General features: G+C 35.8%; 1 long non-coding RNA gene across 1 annotated transcript; it reads right to left on the bottom strand.

Moving 5' to 3' along the window:
- Positions 1–621: 621 nt before the first annotated feature.
- LOC126816745 (uncharacterized) lies at positions 622–2,710 on the bottom strand. Its single transcript, XR_007678560.2, has 3 exons — positions 2,168–2,710; positions 1,534–1,684; positions 622–1,214 (listed from the first exon to the last, which is right to left on the bottom strand). It is a non-coding gene; the product is annotated as an uncharacterized LOC126816745 (long non-coding RNA).
- Positions 2,711–6,790: the final 4,080 nt, after the last annotated feature.

Below are 6,790 nucleotides of genomic sequence, written 5' to 3'. Positions count from 1 at the left end.
CTCATGCCTTCATCCTTGGCAATGAACAGTTTATTGGACAGATTTTGATGTAAATAAAAATGCTCAAAACACAAATGTCATGGGTGAATAAAGAATTGTGGAAATCCATTAACGGTAAAAAAGAATTATCTCCCTTTCTGTCAAATGCCTGTAATTGATAGACTATCAGGTCTTGTATGAATCATAAGACCAGGTGTGGGCAAACAAGCCCAATAATTATTTTGTTTGTTGGATCTCAAGGGCCTGTTAGGGTTGGTTGTTGGATGTTTGCTCAGAAATTATCGCTTGTATGGAACATGCTAGAGTCGATTTGTAGCATATTCTAGCCAGGGGATATGTTTGACAGTAGTTGAGTGATATGCTTTTGAAATAATGGAGATCAGTAGCACTTTATAAGCATTGAACCACATGATTTTTTTCCACTAAGATAAACATTCTAAACCCACATACATGTTCCCTTTCAATTAGCCACTACAGTATTTTTACAACTGTACATGTAGCTGTGAACTACTATTTCGGATATGATTAATGGTCAAATTACAAACATACATGTAGATATAAGTTAAAAAAAATAATTGTGTATCTGGGCTGGAATGAAGGGAAAGGTTAGAAAACAGGATGAACAGTTGTGAAATTATTTATTAAAGTGAAACAATCATTGAAAATCAAAATTAAACAGTTACTCTGCACATCAAATGTCATCAAAGTTAATCTTCATTATCATCATCACTGTCACTAAATGTATTAACATCAAATTCGGTCTCTTTAACAGTTTTTTTTTCATTTTCACATTGACTACACATGCACAGGTCTGTACAAGAAAGGGGGGTTGGGATGGCCTAGAGTGCCGCGCTTCGACCTCTAGCTGGTCGGTCACCTCTGGCTTGTGGCTGTGGCTTTGATCCCAGGTGTGAGCGTATGTGGCATGGAGATAGAGGCGTTTTCTCAACCTCGTGGGTTTCCTCCGGGCACTCCGGTTTCCTCTCACTGCTAAAGACCCATACGCGCAAGCGAATTATTGAAATAAAATTGAAACCGTATGTTAGTCCCAAAATGACCTAGTTTGTGTTGAGTGGACGTTAAACCCCATTTCTCTTTCTCTCTCTCTCTGTACAAGACAACTTTGCTGGCCATTTATGATTCTTTCTCTTATGACATCTTCACAGAATATATTGTATGTGGTTTAATATTCGACGGAGGGCTAGTCATCTTTGCTGAAAAATATAAATAAACATATACATGTACACAATTAAAACAAAATTCTGGAGCTTGGTTTACTCTCATTAATTTCGTACAACAGAGGAAAAAGACACTTACACAGGGGTTAACATCTTATTTTCATGCAGAAACCAGCTAATGAAGACAGGAAGGCATTAGCAGTACAAGGAGAGATAGAGAGGAGAATTGCGGTTTAACGTCCACTGGACAAAAACATAGTAATTTCAGGACTCACCCATGGTTCAGTTTTATTTGAATAATACCAGTGGCAAGAAGGCGGAGAATACAAATAAAAAAAACATCACAAATATTTACCTTTCTGATAACTGTCTAAGAAATTCAGTACATGTATATTGCCTATAACATTTTTGGTGATATCTGACCTCAATGGCCACACAATCTTGCCCTCTGATATGCCTTAAAATATCTTCATCCTCTTTCAATTCAGCAGCTTTCAACAGTTGGCCTACAAACAAATTTGCAAACAAATTATACACCATATAGCGTTGAATGTTGTTTGTGCTCAAGGGTGGGGGAGGGAATGTCACTTTGAGGCCTACATGTACATGTACCTGGCTGGTCAACTCTGGCATGCGGTTTAGTTCAGATCCTTTGTGTGAGCGGAAATGGTCTAGAGACAGATCGTCTTAGCAAGGCACCTACAAGTGGGCCAAGAAAATAAAAAACAAGTTAACTTCTCTATGTTTCATCCCTTGTGCAAGCAAATGTGCAACACTTTAACCAATGACTGTGCCAAATCAACAAATGGGGTAAAGGGCTTTACTGGCTAGCTTCATAACAATTTTACAGTGATTGCAGTAGCACTTCTGATTCCATTTACAACAAAAACAACAACACAATAATTAAAAACTGTAGGATGAATATATTTAATATTTATTAGTAATAATTATAAATTTAGTAAGTAACATAATATTAACATTAGGCCTACCTGAGCCTGTTTGGGTCTGAGTCTGTGTTAATACACCCTTCTTCCTATTTTCTCCAACAGTGACAAATCTGTCACGTTTTTTACATATAATACACACAACAGGCAGCACCGATTTACTCTTTCTTTTTGCTTCAGGAGCGTAATTTGTTTGGAGAGCTAGGTCCCAGATCGTCTACACTCCCGCTATTCCCTGGTTGGATTGTAGCCGGGGATTTTAATTTTTCTTTATCTATACGATTATTCTATCTATATACATTTGTACAGATATATTTGTATCCATAGATATATATTTGTATCAATACATTTAATTTTGTTGTTTGAAATAAGGGGGGGGGGGTGAATGGTTAGTATGTGCGCGCTGTATCATAAGGTCTGCCATTTAGTGAACTGGTGTGGTTTCAAATCCCCAGTTGTACGTGGCAAGGAGTAGGGTAGCACGTTCATCCTTCGAGGGTTTTCTCTGCGAACTCCAGTTTCCTTCCATTGCTAATGACCCATACGCACAAGCAAATTATTGAAATAAAATTGGACCATGTGTTAATGCCAAAATACATAGTTTCTGTCGAGTGGACTTAAACCCCATTTTTCTCCGTCTTCTGATTGAAATATGAATACCACATCATTTATTGTCATTTTATATATTTATTATGTAATAATGATTTTTCTCTGTGTTAATTTTTCTTTGTGTGGATACACTATAATACAACAGCTGGCTGAAAAGTTCTAGATCTGAAGAGGAGAGATTTAATTGGCTTTTACCACCACAAGTAGAATCATTGAATGAATCATAGACATAAGACCTGCAGCTGAAGTGTTATTATTGTATTTGTACCAGACAATCTTGTGAACCTACCCATTGAAATCACCAAAAATGGACAGAACTATCGATATGGCAGTCATCAAGTATCTGCAACTGAAAGTCCTAACCCAAACATTGAAATATGTGGATACGGTCTCCACTATAGGAGACAATGGCCCTTCCTTTTCTGCACTAAAGAAATGGTTGCAGGAGGTACTTGATCCAGTGACATCCAGTGACAATCTTTGCTGTTTTCAATATTTCCTAAAAAAATTTTAGCCAGATTTTTAAACATAGAGGAGACCTGGATTCATCAGTTTCAACCAGAATGCAAAATTCAATAAAAACAATGGAAGCATCCAGACTCGCAAGTCCCCAATCAAGCCAGGTCAGTTCTTTCGACTGGACAGGTGATGGGTTCACTCGTTTATGATTCCTAAACTATTCTGCTGATTGACTACCTTAAAAACAGCCAGACTATCAATAGAAGTATTATAAAGGTGTTCTATTCAGACAATACTTCTGTTCATAAATGGGTGATATCATTTTCCCTCTATGATTACGTCATGTCAGCTGTGATCAATTTTTTAAGGGTAACTGAAGATAATTTCTTCCTGGCAGACATCAAGGCCATGCAACATCATTAACTAAAGAGTGAGGGTGTACACTTCAAAAGTGACTACATAGAAAAATAAATGGAAACAATGGACTTTATACAATTCTATACAGTTCTTTCACAGATGGGTTTAGAATTTTTCAGCCAGCTCTCAATAGTTATTGAAATTGAATTATTTGTTTTGGTTTGATACATGATATTATAATTATTCTTACATTGTTTGTATTCTATTTTAATAATGAACATTAAAACATGCTAATATTTGTTCATCCTTGCTGTATTGGGTTGGATGGCCGAATGGTTAGTGTGTGCATGCTGTATCATACGGCCTGCCATTAAGTCAACTGGCGTGGTCTCGAATCCCTGGTTGTACGTGGCAAGGAGTAGGGTCACCTGTCCATACTCCTGATTTTCTCCGGGTACTCTGGTTTCCCCCCACTGCTAAACCCCCCTACGCGCAAGCAAATTATTGAAATAAAATTAAACCATATGTTAGTCCCGAAATGACCTTGTTTGTGTTGAGTGGACGTTAAACCCATTTCTCTCTAATTATGTTTTGCATACAATGTATAAATACAAATGTAAAGGATGTAACTTTAAAATAGAAGAAAATCAAATATTTTTAATATTAAACAATTGCTTTGTTCTTATACTTCTACAATCATTCTCATGTTGTTCATTTTGCCATATTTTTGTTTATTCATTCATATGTCTTCTATATAATGATGCATAGTATAGTACACTATGTTAAAAAAATACTAGAAATGTATGTTTCTTTATCACCAAATGATTTATGTAAGTTGTGAAGTAAAACTGTTGAACATTAAATCCCATTTCAATTTATTTGCATGAGGTGAAGAGAAATAATGGTATTGAACAATTGACTATTCATGAAAGATACTAAAGAGAACTTTATTAATTTATACATACTTTTGCTAATTTTATTGTTATATCTTGGTAGTAACATACCAATATAAATAGTAATATTGTTTCTAGATGAAGACTATTATAATTGAAATGAAATGGGATTTCACATCATAATGCTATGCACGGACTGGGCTAATAATGACAAAAAACTACAATGAATACAATAGTATAAAATGTTGCTATGAAATTAAATAAATGTTGTATACAATAATTAACCGGTTTAATACTATATTATACATAAAAGTGAATGAAATTCAATGTTTACTATTTTGCTTTATACATGAATATCACAGGTCAAATTATTGAAATAAATAATGCAAATAGATTATGATTTGAAACATCTTGTATGTCATTGTTCTATTTGTTATATAAGACTACATGATATAAACTTTTTGATAAGCCTCTTTTATCATATTTTGAACCAATGGAATAAAGAGCAAAGACCTAGAATATATTGTAAATATAATCAGGTTTTTGATCAACTGATCAAAGGAAAATATTGCGAATAAATTTGTTGTACTGCTATTGTAAAGAAATCATCATTGTTTTATTTGATATTTAGAATACACATAATCGTGTATATATTTGAAGTTAAGAGCAATTATGATTAGTGATACCTGTATGACCAACTCTCAAAAGATAATCTCATTAAACCAAGTACTTTTTTTCATTTGTATTAGTTGATTTATACTGAATAAAGATAACACAAACAAACAAAAATGAGTTGGCTGTGTGAACACCTCAATGACAAGTGGTATCAGATGCCTCAGAGAGAATATTCAAATGCTCCTTGTGATACGTTTGTAACACAATTATAACCTAATGTATTACACGGGAGTGGAGTGGGTGGGTCGGGGGGCTTTTCGATTGGCAGGGGACTATTAAAATGGGTAAGCAGAGATAAGCAATTTGATGAAACTTTGTGTATAGTTTCATTACATTAGTACCTTGACCATATTACCTTGACCAAGTTCGACAATGAGCATTCTCTTAGTCAGGATAAGCAAAGCAACTTGATTGGCCGGGACTTTGAATTGGTTGATGCTTTGGGGTATGATAACTTTGGTTATAATGAAGTACTGGAACATAACAACCCAGCTTTTAATTGAGCTAGAATGTTTAAACTTGGTGTAGATGTTCATCAGGTCTTGACTGAACATTTTGAGCTACAGCTTGGCAATTTCATTGGTCGATGCTTTGGGACAAGATAACCTTGATTTCTATCTGACAGAGAGTGATGCAATTTACAGTATAGTTTGATTGCTAGATACTTTTGAAAAAAATATGAAAGTGCGATTAATTAATGTGTCATCTTTTACTTTGGGGTTTTGGCGGGAGACATCAGCCATACTGTTTGCTTGTTTAATATCCCCTATACAATATACGCTCGACCTCATTACCCGAACTGGGGTAGAAAAGTGGGATCTTTGACAATGAGGCAATGAACTTGTACATTCTTTTGCAGCTGCACAAGAGGGAACATCAACGCCGGATTAACCATGGTGGTGGGGAGGGGGGCTGATACCGACCGTGAAGCCCCGCAAGGGGGTCGGGTCAGGGGGTTCTCCCGCTAAGAAATTTTAATTGGAGGCCGAAAACGTGATTTCATGGCATTTCAGGCACTTGTGTCGGAGCCATTTAGAAATACCTCCCCCAGAAAAATAAAATTCTGCCACAAAATTAGCCACAATCCATGCGGGTGCTGTGAAATTTCTAGAGGAGGGAGCTGGAACCCATGAGCCCGTTAAATTCGCCACTGTAAATGAGCAGAGCTACATCAAACCTAATTTTGAGTCCCTCAGTGATAAATAACTTGATTCAAAATCGTATTATAGTCCCAACGACGATTTGATGAATGGAGACCGTAACGTTACGACAAAGTCTAACACTGTAAGTACCAAATAGTCATACGAGATATGTGCATCTCATCAAATTCAGCTTATACCATACCCACAATAATGTTACGGAGTCAGTGAGTTCAAGTTAGACAATACGCTGACCTTCCACTGACCATGCTTATAATATAAAATCTGTCAATGACAGCTGATTCATTGTTTAGTTTTTTATATGATATATTTAATATCAATAATATATGTATATGCATGCTTTATTTTACTTTACACGACCTCTAAAAATGCCCCAAATCGTAAAAATACGACTTTTTGGATTTTGATCTCCTTTTTTCGGCTACCCCGGACATTTTCAAAAAATGATACAATGATTTCACACAACAGGCCAGCTATTAGCCTCTCGATTGACAAGAGTTTCATCGCCCTCCATT

This window comes from Patella vulgata, chromosome 3 (assembly GCF_932274485.2).
Source record: "Patella vulgata chromosome 3, xgPatVulg1.2, whole genome shotgun sequence".
Lineage (NCBI taxonomy): Eukaryota > Metazoa > Mollusca > Gastropoda > Patellidae > Patella > Patella vulgata.
Note: the sequence above shows the minus strand (reverse complement) of the source record. Positions and strands in the feature narration are given on the sequence as shown.